Below are 18,831 nucleotides of genomic sequence, written 5' to 3'. Positions count from 1 at the left end.
TTTTCCAGTGAACTTAGTGCAGGGAGAGACATTACAGACACTAGGGACAGCGGGATATAATTGGGAGGCATTATCAACACTATTGGGAGAGAGCAGCGGCCAATCGAACAGTGTAAAGTTTTGCTTATAGGGGCTATTCTTTTACATTTTGCTGCACTAATTGGGGTTAAAAAGTGTTCTAATACTACTGGTTTTAGGTTGTTTGCATTCTTCAATACATAAGTAATTACATTAATCCTTGATTCAGTTATTGGGGCAAAATTGCTGCCTGGTACTGCAAATTTTAGAGTGTTTACATTCTTTTATGTATAACAGTACATCAATTCATCCTTGATTCTCAAAAGGAATTGCGACCTGATAAATTTTAGGGTGTTCACATTCTTTTTCACATAATTCAATCCTTTAATCCTTAATTGTGTAATTATGGTGAAATTACAGCCTGATACCAAAGATTTTAAGGTGCTTATGTTCTGTTATATATAAGTACATCCATTTATCTTTTATTCTGGGGTAAAATTGCTGCCTGATACTACATGTTTAAAGATGTTTACGTTCTTTTATACATAAGCAAATCTGTTAATCCTTAATTGTGCAATTGGGGTGAAATTGCAGCCGGATACTTCTAATTTTGGGGTGTTCACATTATTTTATACATCTATTCATCCTTGTTTAGGGGGTAAAATAGAGCCCTGACACTACTGCTATTTTACACTAACAGTTAATGTTACAGTACAGTATGTCTGACAGACAGAGGCCTTCTAATGGAACAGGTAGTCTCCAAAATGTTTCTGGAGCTGGCAGAAGTAGCAGCAGAAGAAGGGGTGGTGGTAACAGCAGTCTCAGTGACAGGCCAGAGCTGCCAGTGTCATGCAGCAGTCGTGTTTTGACCAGCAATCCAGCTGTCCTTGAATTGTTGACTCAGTCTTTAACATCATCTCAAGTGACATCAGATACCCCCAGCCAGGAGTATGTGGGTTCCTCTGACACCAAGCTTAATTGGCCTGGCCCAGGAACAAGCTCTGTGCCCCCACCTCTCTTGAACATGCCTCTTTCATTTTCTGTTCCTTCTGCTTGGGAAGTATTGTACATATGCCACCGGCTGTGATCCGCTTTTCAGCGAGGATGAGCTTATTGAGGACAGTTAACAGCTACTGCCCAGCCAAGATGTGGAGGAGAGATCTGCTGTTTCCTCTGGTAGGCAGGCAAGGAGCGATGATGAGATTAGTATGGGACCAGGTGTTGCTAGCGGTCAGGCATGGAGCCCTGAGACTTATGAGGAAGACATCAGTGATGTGCTAACATTAGTAGATGATGATGTAGCCAATTACACATGGGAGATGGGTGAAAAGGGGGCTTCATCATCAGGGATGAGGGTGGTAACTTGTGCGCGAGGCAGCAGCTGAACCAGCAGGGTCATAGTATGGCTGTAAGTCAGCAGGGTGGCAGCAGTGTGAGGTCTAGAGCTGAACGTGCCTGGGGTAGACTGTCTTCTACTCAGGAGTCTACCTGTCCGGAAAGAACTAGCAATGCATGGTTTCACGGAGGCAGCAGCAGCAGGTAGTCAAGCACAGAGTAGTGGGGAGAAAATGCCATACTCACCAGGGAATTTTTCCATCAAGTTGCCTGAAAAAGTCAGCCTGGCAATTTGTAGAATCGGTGGGGAGAAGGTGAAGCATGGGCAGGGTGCCAATGTTGGCACCACGGCCCTGCATTAACACATGCAGCATCACCATAAAGTGGCCTGGGAAAACCATGGTGCTAATGTGTTGGTACAGCTTGATGCAGCAACCGCTGCCTCTCCCAGTGGCCCACAACCCTTCTCTGGCAGTCAAGGCTCCAAACCTCAGCAGAAGGAAGCTGTGTTTCTTTCCCATCATCTACTGGTCCTGATGTTCCTACTCCGCCTCACGCGTTTCAACAGCGATCAATCACCGAGGCGATTGTATAAAGATAATAGTATGCGTGCACTCATCCAATGTGGTCCTGGCCAAGTTGCAGGTACTACAGTCCCTCCCTTTCCATGTGGTGGGCTCTGCACATTTCAGAGAACTGATGGTTTGTGCCGAGCCAAGATGGAGAGTCCCAAGCCATCATTACTTCTCCAAAAAGGCCTTGCACACATATGTTGAACAGAAGGTTGGCCAGTCCTTGAGCCTGTCAGTGTCTGCTGAAGTTCATGGCAGCACTGAGGTATGGAGCTTTAACTATGGTCAAGGACAATTTTTGTCCTTTATGGCTCTCTGGTAGAGTTGAGCGAACACCTGGATGTTCGGGTTCGAGAAGTTCGGCCGAACATCCCGGAAATGTTCGGGTTCGGGATCCGAACCCGATCCGAACTTCGTCCCGAACCCGAACCCCATTGAAGTCAATGGGGACCCGAACTTTTCGGCACTAAAAAGGCTGTAAAACAGCCCAGGAAAGAGCTCGAGGGCTGCAAAAGGCAGCAACATGTAGGTAAATCCCCTGCAAACAAATGTGGATAGGGAAATGAATTAAAATAAAAATTAAATAAATAAAAATTAACCAAAATCAATTGGAGAGAGGTCCCATAGCAGAGAATCTAGCTTCACGTCACCCACCACTGTAAGAGTCCATTTTCATAAATTTAGGCCCAGCACCCAGGCAGAGGAGAGAGGTCCCGTAACAGAGAATCTGTCTTCATGTCAGCAGAGAATCAGTCTGCATGTCATAGCAGAGAATGAGGCTTCACGTCAGCCACCACTGCAACAGTCCATTGGCATATATTTAGGCCCAGCACCCAGGCAGAGGAGGGAGGTCCCGTAACAGAGAATCTGTCTTCATGTCAGCAGAGAATCAGTCTGCATGTCATAGCAGAGAATGAGGCTTCACGTCAGCCACCACTGCAACAGTCCATTGGCATATATTTAGGCCCAGCACCCAGGCAGAGGAGGGAGGTCCCGTAACAGAGAATCTGTCTTCATGTCAGCAGAGAATCAGTCTGCATGTCATAGCAGAGAATGAGGCTTCACGTCAGCCACCACTGCAACAGTCCATTGGCATATATTTAGGCCCAGCACCCAGGCAGAGGAGAGAGGTCCCGTAACAGAGAATCTGGCTTCATGTCAGCAGAGAATCAGTCTGCATGTCATAGCAGAGAATGAGGCTTCACGTCAGCCACCACTGCAACAGTCCATTGGCATATATTTAGGCCCAGCACACACACAGGCAGAGGAGAGAGGTCCCGTAACAGAGAATCTGTCTTCATGTCAGCAGAGAATTAGTCTGCATGTCATAGCAGAGAATGAGGCTTCACGTCAGCCACCACTGCAACAGTCCATTGGCATATATTTAGGCCCAGCACACACACAGGCAGAGGAGAGAGGTCCCGTAACAGACAATCTGGCTTCATGTCAGCAGAGAATCAGTCTGCATGTCATAGCAGAGAATGAGGCTTCACGTCAGCCACCACTGCAACAGTCCATTGTCATAATATTTAGGCCCAGCACCCAGGCAGAGGAGGGAGGTCCCGTAACAGAGAATCTGGCTTCATGTCAGCAGAGAATCAGTCTGCATGTCATAGCAGAGAATGAGGCTTCACGTCAGCCACCACTGCAACAGTCCATTGGCATATATTTAGGCCCAGCACACACACAGGCAGAGGAGAGAGGTCCCGTAACAGAGAATCTGTCTTCATGTCAGCAGAGAATTAGTCTGCATGTCATAGCAGAGAATGAGGCTTCACGTCAGCCACCACTGCAACAGTCCATTGGCATATATTTAGGCCCAGCACACACACAGGCAGAGGAGAGAGGTCCCGTAACAGACAATCTGGCTTCATGTCAGCAGAGAATCAGTCTGCATGTCATAGCAGAGAATGAGGCTTCACGTCAGCCACCACTGCAACAGTCCATTGGCATATATTTAGGCCCAGCACCCAGGCAGAGGAGGGAGGTCCCGTAACAGAGAATCTGTCTTCATGTCAGCAGAGAATTAGTCTGCATGTCATAGCAGAGAATGAGGCTTCACGTCAGCCACCACTGCAACAGTCCATTGGCATATATTTAGGCCCAGCACACACACAGGCAGAGGAGAGAGGTCCCGTAACAGAGAATCTGTCTTCATGTCAGAAGAGAATTAGTCTGCATGTCATAGCAGAGAATGAGGCTTCACGTCAGCCACCACTGCAACAGTCCATTGGCATATATTTAGGCCCAGCACCCAGGCAGAGGAGGGAGGTCCCGTAACAGAGAATCTGGCTTCATGTCAGCAGAGAATCAGTCTGCATGTCATAGCAGAGAATGAGGCTTCACGTCAGCCACCACTGCAACAGTCCATTGGCATATATTTAGGCCCAGCACACACACAGGCAGAGGAGAGAGGTCCCGTAACAGAGAATCTATCTTCATGTCAGCAGAGAATTAGTCTGCATGTCATAGCAGAGAATGAGGCTTCACGTCAGCCACCACTGCAACAGTCCATTGGCATATATTTAGGCCCAGCACACACACAGGCAGAGGAGAGAGGTCCCGTAACAGAGAATCTGTCTTCATGTCAGCAGAGAATTAGTCTGCATGTCATAGCAGAGAATGAGGCTTCACGTCAGCCACCACTGCAACAGTCCATTGGCATATATTTAGGCCCAGCACCCAGGCAGAGGAGGGAGGTCCCGTAACAGAGAATCTGTCTTCATGTCAGCAGAGAATTAGTCTGCATGTCATAGCAGAGAATGAGGCTTCACGTCAGCCACCACTGCAACAGTCCATTGGCATATATTTAGGCCCAGCACACACACAGGCAGAGGAGAGAGGTCCCGTAACAGAGAATCTGTCTTTATGTCAGCAGAGAATTAGTCTGCATGTCATAGCAGAGAATGAGGCTTCACGTCAGCCACCACTGCAACAGTCCATTGGCATATATTTAGGCCCAGCACCCAGGCAGAGGAGGGAGGTCCCGTAACAGAGAATCTGGCTTCATGTCAGCAGAGAATCAGTCTGCATGTCATAGCAGAGAATGAGGCTTCACGTCAGCCACCACTGCAACAGTCCATTGGCATATATTTAGGCCCAGCACACACACAGGCAGAGGAGAGAGGTCCCGTAACAGAGAATCTGTCTTCATGTCAGCAGAGAATTAGTCTGCATGTCATAGCAGAGAATGAGGCTTCACGTCAGCCACCACTGGAACAGTCCATTGGCATATATTTAGGCCCAGCACACACACAGGCAGAGGAGAGAGGTCCCGTAACAGAGAATCTGTCTTCATGTCAGCAGAGAATTAGTCTGCATGTCATAGCAGAGAATGAGGCTTCACGTCAGCCACCACTGCAACAGTCCATTGGCATATATTTAGGCCCAGCACCCAGGCAGAGGAGGGAGGTCCCGTAACAGAGAATCTGGCTTCATGTCAGCAGAGAATCAGTCTGCATGTCATAGCAGAGAATGAGGCTTCACGTCAGCCACCACTGCAACAGTCCATTGGCATATATTTAGGCCCAGCACACACACAGGCAGAGGAGAGAGGTCCCGTAACAGAGAATCTGTCTTCATGTCAGCAGAGAATTAGTCTGCATGTCATAGCAGAGAATGAGGCTTCACGTCAGCCACCACTGCAACAGTCCATTGGCATATATTTAGGCCCAGCACACACACAGGCAGAGGAGAGAGGTCCCGTAACAGAGAATCTGTCTTCATGTCAGCAGAGAATTAGTCTGCATGTCATAGCAGAGAATGAGGCTTCACGTCAGCCACCACTGCAACAGTCCATTGGCATATATTTAGGCCCAGCACACACACAGGCAGAGGAGAGAGGTCCCGTAACAGAGAATCTGTCTTCATGTCAGCAGAGAATTAGTCTGCATGTCATAGCAGAGAATGAGGCTTCACGTCAGCCACCACTGCAACAGTCCATTGGCATATATTTAGGCCCAGCACACACACAGGCAGAGGAGAGAGGTCCCGTAACAGAGAATCTGGCTTCATGTCAGCAGAGAATCAGTCTGCATGTCATAGCAGAGAATGAGGCTTCACGTCAGCCACCACTGCAACAGTCCATTGGCATATATTTAGGCCCAGCACCCAGGCAGAGGAGGGAGGTCCCGTAACAGAGAATCTGTCTTCATGTCAGCAGAGAATTAGTCTGCATGTCATAGCAAAGAATGAGGCTTCACGTCAGCCACCACTGCAACAGTCCATTGGCATATATTTAGGCCCAGCACACAGGCAGAGGAGAGAGGTCCCGTAACAGACAATCTGGCTTCATGTCAGCAGAGAATCATTCTGCATGTCATAGCAGAGAATCAGGCTTCACGTCACCCAACATTGGAACAGTCCATTGGCATATATTTAGGCCCCGGCACCCAGACACAGGAGAGGTTCATTCAACTTTGGGTAGCCTCGCAATATAATGGTAAAATGAAAATAAAAATAGGATTGAATGAGGAAGTGCCATGGAGTCCAATAATATATGGTTAAGGGGAGGTAGTTAATGTCTAATCTGGACAAGGGACGGACAGATCCTGTGGGATCCATGCCTGGTTCATTTTTTATGAACGTCAGCTTGTCCACATTGGCTGTAGACAGGCGGCTGCGTTTGTCTGTAATGACGCCCCCTGCCGTGCTGAATACACGTTCAGACAAAACGCTGGCCGCCGGGCAGGCCAGCACCTCCAAGGCATAAAAGGCTAGCTCTGGCCACGTGGACAATTTAGAGACCCAGAAGTTGAATGGGGCCGAACCATCAGTCAGTACGTGGAGGGGTGTGCACACTGTACTGTTCCACCATGTTAGTGAAATGTTGCCTCCTGCTAACACGTTGCGTATCAGGTGGTGGTGCAGTTAGCTGTGGCGTGTTGACAAAAGTTTTCCACATCTCTGCCATGCTAACCCTGCCCTCAGAGGAGCTGGCCGTGACACAGCTGCCTTGGCGACCTCTTGCTCCTCCTCTGCCTTGGCCTTGGGCTTCCACTTGTTCCCCTGTGACATTTGGGAATGCTCTCAGTAGCGCGTCTACCAACGTGCGCTTGTACTCGCGCATCTTCCTATCACGCTCCAGTGCAGGAAGTAAGGTGGGCACACTGTCTTTGTAGCGTGGATCCAGCAGGGTGGCAACCCAGTAGTCCGCACAGGTTAAAATGTGGGCAACTCTGCTGTCGTTGCGCAGGCACTGCAGCATGTAGTCGCTCATGTGTGCCAGGCTGCCCAGGGGTAAGGACAAGCTGTCCTCTGTGGGAGGCGTATCGTCATCGTCCTGCCTTTCCCCCCAGCCACGCACCAGTGATGGACCCGAGCTGCGTTGGGTGCCACCCCGCTGTGACCATGCTTCATCCTCATCCTCCTCCACCTCATCCTCATCCTCGTCCTCCTCGTCCTCCAGTAGTGGGCCCTGTCTGGCCACATTTGTACCTGGCCTCTGCTGTTGCCAAAAACCTCCCTCTGAGTCACTTCGAAGAGACTGGCCTGAAAGTGCTAAAAATGACCCCTCTTCCTCCTCCTCCTCCTCCTCCTCCTCCTCCTGGGCCACCTCCTCTTGCATCATCGCCCTAAGTGTTTTCTCAAGGAGACATAGAAGTGGTATTGTAACGCTGATAACGGCGTCATCGCCACTGGCCATGTTGGTGGAGTACTCGAAACAGCGCAACAGGGCACACAGGTCTCGCATGGAGGCCCAGTCATTGGTGGTGAAGTGGTGCTGTTCTGTAGTGCGACTGACCCGTGCGTGCTGCAGCTGAAACTCCACTATGGCCTGCTGCTGCTCGCACAGTCTGTCCAGCATGTGCAAGGTGGAGTTCCACCTGGTGGGCACGTCGCATATGAGGCGGTGAGCGGGAAGGCCGAAGTTACGCTGTAGCGCAGACAGGCGAGCAGCAGCAGGATGTGAACGCCGGAAGCGCGAACAGACGGCCCGCACTTTATGCAGCAGCTCTGACATGTCGGGGTAGTTGTGAATGAACTTCTGCACCACCAAATTCAGCACATGCGCCAAGCAAGGGATGAGCGTCAAATTGGCTAGTCCCAGAGCTGCAACGAGATTTCGCCCATTATCGCACACCACCAGGCCGGGCTTGAGGCTCACCGGCAGCAACCACTCGTCGGTCTGTTGTTCTATACCCCGCCACAACTCCTGTGCGGTGTGGGGCCTGTCCCCCAAACATATGAGTTTCAGAATGGCCTGCTGACGTTTACCCCGGGCTGTGCTGAAGTTGGTGGTGAAGGTGTGTGGCTGACTGGATGAGCAGGTGGAAGAAGAGGAGGAGGAAGCCGAGAAGGAGGAGGTGGCAACAGGAGGCAAAGAATGTTGCCCTGCGATCCTTGGCGGCGGAAGGACGTGCGCCAAACAGCTCTCCGCCTGGGGCCCAGCTGCCACTACATTTACCCAGTGTGCAGTTAGGGAGATATAGCGTCCCTGGCCGTGCTTACTGGTCCACGTATCTGTGGTTAGGTGGACCTTGCCACAGATGGCGTTGCGCAGTGCACACTTGATTTTATCGGATACTTGGTTGTGCAGGGAAGGCCCGGCTCTCTTGGAGAAGTAGTGGCGGCTGGGAACAACATACTGTGGGACAGCAAGCGACATGAGCTGTTTGAAGCTGTCTGTGTCCACCAGCCTAAATGACAGCATTTCATAGGCCAGTAGTTTAGAAATGCTGGCATTCAGGGCCAGGGATCGAGGGTGGCTAGGTGGGAATTTACGCTTTCTCTCAAATGTTTGTGAGATGGAGAGCTGAACGCTGCCGTGTGACATGGTTGAGACGCTTGGTGACGGAGGTGGTGGTGGTGGTGTTGGTGGTACATCCCCTGTTTGCTGGGCGGCAGGTGCCAACGTTCCTCCAGAGGCGGAGGAAGAGGCCGAGGTCGTCAGCACATTGTTTGAAGAAGTGCCATGCCAGGGAACTCCTTGAAGCTGCCTTTGGGGTGCTCGGTCCCAGATGGCGGCGGGCAGTAGCAGGCGGAGTCTCTTGGCGGCGGGTGTTCTGCTTTTGCCCACTGCTCCCTCTTTTGCTACGCTGTTGGCTCGGTCTCACCACTGCCTCTTCCTCCGAACTGTGAAAGTCAGTGGCACGACCTTCATTCCATGTGGGGTCTAGGACCTCATCATCCCCTGCATCGTCTTCCACCCAGTCTTGATCCCTGACCTCCTGTTCAGTCTGCACACTGCAGAAAGACGCAGCAGTTGGCACCTGTGTTTCGTCATCATCAGAGACATGCTGAGGTGGTATTCCCATGTCCTCATCATCAGGAAACATAAGTGGTTGTGCGTCAGTGCATTCTATATCTTTCACCGCTGGGGAAGGGCTAGGTGGATGCCCTTGGGAAACCCTGCCAGCGGAGTCTTCAAACAGCATAAGAGACTGCTGCATAACTTGAGGCTGAGACAGTTTCCCTGGTATGCATGGGGGTGATGTGACAGACTGATGGGGTTGGTTTTCAGGCGCCATCTGTGCGCTTTCTGCAGAAGACTGGGTGGGAGATAATGTGAACGTGCTGGATCCACTGTCGGCCACCCAATTGACTAATGCCTGTACCTGCTCAGGCCTTACCGTCCTTAGAACGGCATTGGGCCCCACCATATATCGCTGTAAAATCTGACGGCTACTGGGACCTGAGGTAGTTGGTACACTAGGACGTGTGGATGTGGCAGAACGGCCACGTCCTCTCCCAGCACCAGAGGGTCCACTAACACCACCACGACCATGTCCGCGTCCCTTACTAGATGTTTTTCTCATTGTTATGGTTCACCACAACAACAAAAATATTATTTGGCCCAATGTATTGTATTCAAATTCAGCGGGATATAAATTTGAGGCCTAGTATTTAGGCGCTGGGTGACCGGTATGGATTTACTAACAGAATTAGACTTGGAAATGCACAGTAGCGTGTGTGTGAAGTTATTCTGAATGACCCTATGTGCACCTTGAATATTATATACCCTTTTAGGGATAGATTTCAAATAGCTCTGATATAGCAGGAACCACTAAATTATGAAATTGCTAAATTGGGAATTGTACTTCAACCCAGAACAAAAAATGTGCTTTGACGGACACTAAATAACTTTCCCAGCCACAACAGGACAGCGGTAACGAGAGATTTAGCGGGATATAAATTTGAGGCCTAGTATTTAGGCACTGGGTGACCGGTATGGATTTAGCGACAGAATTAGACTTGGAAATGCACAGTAGCGTGTGTGTGAAGTTATTCTGAATGACCCTATGTGCACCTTGAATATTATATACCCTTTTAGGGATAGATTTCAAATAGCTCTGATATAGCAGAAACCACTAAATTATGAAATTGCTAAATTGGGAATTGTACTTCAACCCAGAACAAAAAATGTGCTTTGACGGACACTAAATAACTTTCCCAGCCACAACAGGACAGCGGTAACGAGAGATTTAGCGGGATATAAATTTGAGGCCTAGTATTTAGGCGCTGGGTGACCGGTATGGATTTAGCGACAGAATTAGACTTGGAAATGCACAGTAGCGTGTGTGTGAAGTTATTCTGAATGACCCTATGTGCACCTTGAATATTATATACCCTTTTAGGGATAGATTTCAAATAGCTCTGATATAGCAGGAACCACTAAATTATGAAATTGCTAAATTGGGAATTGTACTTCAACCCAGAACAAAAAATGTGCTTTGACGGACACTAAATAACTTTCCCAGCCACAACAGGACAGCGGTAACAAGAGATTTAGCGGGATATAAATTTGAGGCCTAGTATTTAGGCGCTGGGTGACCGGTATGGATTTAGTGACAGAATTAGACTGGGATATGGCCAAAAAATAACCACACTATTGCTGGTTAAATGCACTTGGTGTGACAGCTTGACGAACCACACTACTGAGGGTTAAATGTAGTGTTGAGCGCGAATTTTTTTCGCGAATATCGGCACTTCGCTAATTCGTGAATATTTCGAATATGCTGATATAAATTCGATATTTCGAATATTCGTTTTTTTTTTTTTTTTTTTTTATTATATTTTTTTCTTTCCCACTTCCCTAAAGTTGTTCTACCTGTCCCTTGGATTCCGGGCTTCCTGGCTGCTCCAGTCAGTGCCCGTTGCCGCTTCTGCAGACTTGCGTGCTCATGGAGCGTCCCCATCACCATGGGAACGTTTCCATATACTAGAATGTACTGTCGGATTTGAGAATTACGTTGAAATCGCAATTCGATTATTTCAAGTTATAAAAATCGAATTTCGATTTTAACTTAGCACTGCTATATTCCATATTCGTTAATTCTAGCCTAATATGGACTATAGCAGTGCTAAGTTAAAATCGAAATTCGATTATTATAACTTGAATTAATCGAATTGCGATTTCAACTTGGACCTGGTTTACTATGGTTGGCTTGGTAGAATTAGCGAATATGACGAATATATTCGTTATATTCCACAAAACGAATATGGCGAATGTATTCGTTATATTCCACAAAACGAAGATAACGAAATATTCTCCATCTCTAGCTAGCTACCTACCTATCCATCAACTTCGCTAATTCTAGCAATCATATAGCAAAGTTTACTATAGAGACAGCTAAGTTTAATTCGCTATTCGATTATATTATATATTTTTTTAAATAAATACAATAATTATGATAATTATCAGGTATTATAATTATTCTATTTACTTTTCTAAAAAAATCAAAGTAATTTTCGCATAGCGAATTAAACTTAGCTGTCTCTATAGTAAACTTTCCTATGATTGCTAGAATTAGCGAAGTTGATGAATATGGAGCTAAAACGAAGATGCTGAATACTTCGTTATCTTCGTTTTGTGGAATATAACGAATATATTCGTCATATTCGCTAATTCAACCAAGCCAACCATAGTAAACCAGGTCCAAGTTGAAATCGCAATTCGATTAATATAACTCGAAGGAATCGCATTGCGATTTCAACTTAGAAGTAATGCTATATTCCATATTCGTTAATACTAGCCTAATGTATTTTGCTAAATCGTAATGCGATTACTTCAAGTTATATTAATCGCATTGCGATTTCAATTTGATGCTGCTGCTGCTGGGTCTTTAATGGAATGGGTCTAGAATTAACGAACTTTAACTGATATTGAATCTTGCAGTGGTAATTTTTAATCACAATGTGATAATATTTTCTATCATTAGTAACCACATTGTGAATCCAAATTTTATAATGCACTATTCTGACATACAGTAATATATTTGTTTTATTAGTTAATTCTACCAATACCACCTATAGCAAAATCTCCAAAGCAGGAATTGCAATGCAATAAAAATAAGTTGCATTTTGAATTCAACACTATTGCTAAAATATTCGTATTGCTGGTATTGTTATAGTTAACAAGTCACCACTACATCTTATGGGTTAAGATGTCCACCATCGGTATTACTGGTGGTCACGCACATTAGCCGTGGGTGTATGCAGCCACACAAAGCAGGTGGCCACTGCGCCCGCATAAGTATTAATCCATGTTTAATTATTCTGCTGGATGAAGTATAGCTACGTCATTGGGTGTGAAGCGGTAAATGATTATGGCACAAATTATGGTGGTTACATCACACTACAATGTCTGTAACATGTATGTATGGAGAGCAGACAAATGTCTCTCATAAGCACATAGCACCTCTATTTACGTGCTACACACTGTATATCCAACGCTATAAAATCCACACCAACCCCACCTCCCCCCTTAAACCCTCCACCACCTTAAACCCCCCTCCATCATGTCCCCCCCCCCACCTCCTCACTCACACATACACAGTTTATGAGAAGTAAAGATTGACCTCCAGTATTTCAGTATTCGCTGGTTCATTTACCATAACCCAGGGTGCACAGCGTAGAGGCGAACCAGATGTACACCCCATACCGTACCGTCACCTCACTACACAGGTACACCTCTCCTTAGATGACCATTGGCCAATACCCCATTGCTCATACCCCACACACAATGGAATGTTCTAACGGTAACCTAAAATCAATTTTTCTTCATTCATACCCATATTTTTTTTAATTTTGATGACATGATCACATTAAGTACAAATACTTGTATTTCCAAAGTTTTTGATTACATGTATGCATGTTGTGCAAGGTCTATGATTGGACCTGGTCCCGTCACGCGTGTTGCTAAGAGCGCCACAGTCCGCAGTATTCGGTTTGAATTGTGGCACACACATGACCACCGGCACAAGAAAATAGTCATAGTGAATAAGTGGTGCGACCATAAGCGGCGCCATGTCTATTACCCTGTTTCCATGTAACGGCGGCTGCTGTATGTAATGATAATGAATTATTACTTTGGCCCAGACTAAATTGTCCGTACTCTAACCCCATTGGTTAAAATAAAACAAAACACAATAAATGAGATAGTCAATAAATTTTTCGAAAACAATCTTTAAATAAAGAAAAATATTATTAACAAATAACAGAAGTAACGTACAAAAATAAAATGAAAAAAATTATGGAAGCCTTTTCATGTCTATCAGCTCTTGGATCCCTTCCTCAAAGGCCTTTTGGTTGGCCATCTCCATCACCGTTATCTCATGTGAGAATTGGAGCTTCAGCTCCCTCATCCTCCTCATTTGATGTGCCCTCAATTGCTTCATCCTCTCGAGCTGCTCCTGCTTCATCTTTTGAAATTTCCGAATACACCTGTTAAGCTCTGTAAAAGTAAAGGAAATGTACATTTTAAATCTACTTTAAAAGACAATCATTGATTGGTGTATAAAGCAGATGAATTCCTGTCTGACCCAGTAAGAAGTACATCAGCGACTTAAAAAGATTAAAATAGACAAATCGCCAGGACCGGATGGCATACACCCCCGTATCCTAATGGAATTAAGTAATGTCATAGCCAGACCCTTATTTCTGATATTTGCAGGACTCTATACTGACAGGGAATGTCCCACAGGATTGGCGCATGGCAAACGTGGTGCCAATATTCAACAAGGGTCTAAAAACAGAGCCTGGAAACTATAGGCCTGGTAAGTTTAACATCTGTTGTGGGTAAACTGTTTGAAGGTTTTCTGAGAGATGCTATGTTAGAGCATCTTAACAGAAATAAGCAGATAACGCCATATCAGCATGGCTTCATGAGGGATCGGTCATGCCAAACTAATTTAATCAGTTTCTATGAGGAGGTAAGTTCTAGACTTGACAGGCGGCGAATCAATGGATGTCGTGTATCTGGACTTCTCCAAAGCATTTGACACTGTACCACATAAAAGGTTAGTATATAAAATGAGAATGCTCGGACTGGGAGAAAACGTCTGTATGTGGGTAAGTAACTGGCTCAGTGATAGAAAGGGGTGGTTATTAACGGTACACACTCAGATTGGGTCACTGTCACTAGTGGGGTACCTCAGGGGTCAGTACTGGAGGGGTCACTGTCACTAGTGGGGTACCCCAGGGGTCAGTATTGGGCCCTATTCTCTTCAATATATTTATTAATGATCTTGTAGAAGGCTTGCATAGTAAAATATCAATTTTCATAGAACACACTAAACTGTGTAAAGTAATTAACACTGAAGAGGACAGTATACTGTATATATACTACAGAGGACAGTATACTGTATATATACTACAGAGGACAGTATACTGCTACAGAGTGATCTGGATAGATTGGAGGCTTGGGCAGATACGTGGCAGATGAGGTCTAACACTGACAAATGTAAGGTTATGCACATGGGAAGGAATAATGCAAGTCACCCGTACATAGTAAATGGTAAAACACTCGGTAACACTGACATGGAAAAGGATGAATGAATTTTAATAAACAGCAAACTAAGCTGCAAAAACCAATATCAGGCAGCTGCTGCAGAGGCCAATAAGATAATGGGTTGCATCAGAAGGGGCATAGATGCCCGTGATGAGAACATAGTCCTACCACTTTACAAATCACTAGTCAGACCACACATGGTGTACTGTGTACAGTTCTGGGCTCCTGTGAACAAGGCAGACATAGCAGAGCTGGAGAGGGTCCAGAGGAGGGCAACTAAGGTAAAAACTGGAATGGGGGGCGGTGGGCACACACACGACTACAGTACCCTTAAAGATTATGAAAATTAGGGTTATTCACTTTATAAAAAAGACGACTGAGGGGAGATCTAATTACTATGTATAAATATATCAGGGGTCAGTACAGAGATCTCTCCCATCATCTATTTATCCCCAGGACTGTGACTGTGACGAGGGGACATCTTCTGCGTCTGGAGGAAAGAAGGTTTGTACACAAACATAGAAGAGGATTCTTTACGGTAAGAGCAGTGAGACTATGGACTCTATACTGTAAGAGCAGTGAGACTATGGACTCTATACTGTAAGAGCAGTGAGACTATGGACTCTTTACGGTAAGAGCAGTGAGACTATGGAACTCTCTGCCTGAGGAGGTGGTGATGGTGAGTACAATAAAGGGATTCAAGAGGGGCCTGGATGTATTTCTGGAGTGTAATAATATTACAGGCTATAGCTACTAGAGAGGGGTCGTTCATCCAGGGAGTTATTTTGATTGCCTGTTTTGAGTCGGGCTCGGAATTTTTTATTCCCCTAAAGTGAGGAAAATTGGCTTCTACCTCACCTTTTTTTTTTTTTTTGCCTTCCTCTGGATCAACCTGCAGGATAACAGGCCGAACTGGATGGACAAATGACTTTATTCGGCCTTATGTACCATGTTACTATTTTAATCCATTATATATTGGTTTAGTTAGGATTAATAATAGTTCATTAGACTTTATGGTTATGGACTTATTAGTTAAGTTAATGCTTTTTATGTATATTAATTACTTTATAGTGTTCATGTTTTATATTACTGTTGTGTGTTGTACGTTCTTTGTTGACATTTTTTTATATAAATATTAATATTGTTTTGTGCACTTTCATTTTTTAGTCTAAGAAAATTTTTATATTTTGGATGTTCGTTACAGCCATTATTAAACAGTATGCCTCATTTAGATACTTTACGGAAATCAGTACACCAGTAACATCAGCTAGCTGTAAAAAAAAAAAATTACTAGTATTTAATTAGGGTCCGTGTTTTTGGACTGAGTGCCCAGACAGATATAGTGGCACAGGTCACTCCCATACTCCATCAAGCCTTTTTAATAAAGTTTGGATTAAAAATGCTGTTCTTTTCAAGTGTGGACAGGAGATGTGAAAACTTAACCTGCGGAGAAATAAGCATGGTCTCTGACAGACCCTAAAGACTGGTGATATACTAATATTGTTGTTACACTGCTTGGAGCGAACGCAAAGTGGAGGACTTTAGGTTATGCAATATCTGAAGTCTGAATAAGAATTAGAGGTTTAACTTGAACTTGTTTAAAATTGTTTTCTTGACTAAAATCTGCCTGTGGTGAAGACTAAACTGACACCTGTATGTGTGTGGGGACATTTTTTGAATTAAAACAACAGAATGTATTTACCCTCCTGGTGGGGGGTGGTCACCAACTCGTCTTGTTCCTCCTCCTCCTCATTCTCCTGGACCTCATCTGCCTCCGGTGGGCTATGGGCCTGATGCCCCGATGGTCCTGCCTGCTCCTGTTCCTGCTCCTCATCCTCCTCCTCATCCTCCATCAGCTCCTCTTCCACCACCACCACCTTCATCTTATTGGAGCGCTTAGGGCGCACTTTAGGAAGAGTAGCCCCTGTAATGAACAAATGTTACAAAAATTCCAAGATAAACAAGCAAAGCAAAAAAAAAAAAAAGCTACCGGTACACAAATGAATCTATGGTGTGATCTCGATGGGATGATGATTACCCCTATGTTTGATTTCACATGATTTGGTGTTTGATGAAACTATGAATGAAGTCTTTCAGATGGTTTACAGTTGAGTACGTTAAGAGCTAGGATGAGGTACCGGGGGGGTATTTGTTTGTAAGGTACTGTTGCAGGGTTATTGAAATGAGGTGGACCAAGTCAACTGTTTTGACATTGGATAAGGGTTTACATCATATATCTGTATCTCGCTGTCAGTGTATGTATATATTGTAAATATCAGCTACGTGTCCCACCATGTACTAAATCCGTGCTGGAGAACTTTTAGGCAGAAGAGAAACCCAACTAAATTATTTATTGCAAATTTCCAACGTTCCCATTGTACCATAATACCAGTATAGTCTGTCCTCTACACAATTATCATTTTGCTGTAACAGCTGCTTACATTCAATATGCTGACTGTGCTGTTAATAGTGTGCCTGCCAAGCTGTATGGTAGGAAAGGTCTAAAGGCGATTAGTGCACCTTAGACCTTTTCAAGGGTATGCGGCCCACAGAGAGGGCTCTGAGTGCTGCCTCTAGCACCCGTCCCATCGGTTCGACACCACTCAACTAAGTTATCAGTTGTAAAGGGATAGAAATACTTATTTGACTAACTGAACACATAAATAACAATAGGTGGGTGATAGAAAATTAATGTAAGCATCATACCTGGACAGTTCCTGTCTCTGACCTCTTTGATAAATTTCATTTTGTGCCTCTTCAGGTCGGACCATTTTTTTAAGTATGCATTCTTTGAATGCCTCCTTGAATTCAGGTTAAACAGGTGCTGGGCAATTCGCCTCAGAATCACCTGCTTCTCTATCCGTGAAGTTCTTTCATCATAATTTTTTTCCAACATTTTCTGCAATATAACAATTAAAGGATGTAATCCCAAAATTCTAAAATCCAATTATTAGTAATTATAGTCATCTCAACCATAAAAAAATATAATTTAATATGAAAAAGGTAAACGAGTACATATTTATATAGTTCACTATGGAACTATATGAAAGTAAAGTAATAATTTTTTTTTTTATTAAAAGCAAATATACAAAATAAACTTCACATTGGACGCCACTTTAACAGTGACTTTCAACAATGGCCTCCCATGTAACAGTGACCTTGACAGAGTCCGCCCTTTTAATACTGACTTTGACAAAGACCTCACCTTTAACAGTGACTTCCCCTTTAAGAGTGACTTGAACAGCTGCTTCCCATTTAAGAGTGAGCTGTAACAGTGGCCGCACCTATAACAGTGACTAGAACAGTGGCCGCCCCTTTAAGAGTGACTTGGAACAGTGGCTGCACTTTGGACTTGGACAACAGCACAGTGACCGCCCCTTTAACAGTGACTTGGAACAGTGACCGCCCCTTTAAAAGTGACTTGGAACAGTGGCCGCACCTATAACAGTCAATAGACTAGTGACCGCCCCTTTAACAGTGACTTGGAACAGTGGCCGCCCCTTTAAAAGTGACTTGGAACAGTGGCCGCACCTATAACAGTGACTAGACTAGTGACCGCCCCTTTAAAAGTGACTTGGAAACTGGTCGCACCTATAACAGTCAATAGACTAGTGACCGCCCCTTTAACAGTGACTTGGAACAGTGGCCGCCCCTTTAAAAGTGACTTGGAACAGTGGCCGCACCTATAACAGTCAATAGACTAGTGACCGCCCCTTTAAAAGTGACTTGGAACAGTGGCCTCCCCTTTAAAAGTGACTTGGAAACTGGTCGCACCTATAACAGTCAATAGACTAGTGACCGCCCCTTTAACAGTGACTTGGAACAGTGGCCGCCCCTTTAAAAGTGACTTGGAAACTGGTCGCACCTATAACAGTCAATAGACTAGTGACCGCCCCTTTAACAGTGACTTGGAACAGTGGCCGCCCCTTTAAAAGTGACTTGGAAACTGGCCGCACCTATAACAGTCAATAGACTAGTGACCGCCCCTTTAAAAGTGACTTGGAACAATGGCCGCACCTATAACAGTCAATAGACTAGTGACCGCCCCTTTAAAAGTGACTTGGAACAGTGGTCGCCCCTTTAAAAGTGACTTGGAAACTGGTCGCACCTATAACAGTCAATAGACTAGTGACCGCCCCTTTAACAGTGACTTGGAACAGTGGCCGCCCCTTTAAA

This window comes from Bufo gargarizans, chromosome 1, assembly GCF_014858855.1.
Source record: "Bufo gargarizans isolate SCDJY-AF-19 chromosome 1, ASM1485885v1, whole genome shotgun sequence".
Taxonomy (NCBI): domain Eukaryota; kingdom Metazoa; phylum Chordata; class Amphibia; order Anura; family Bufonidae; genus Bufo; species Bufo gargarizans.
The sequence above is the reverse complement of the archived record's forward strand: the minus strand, read 5'-3'. Positions refer to the sequence as shown.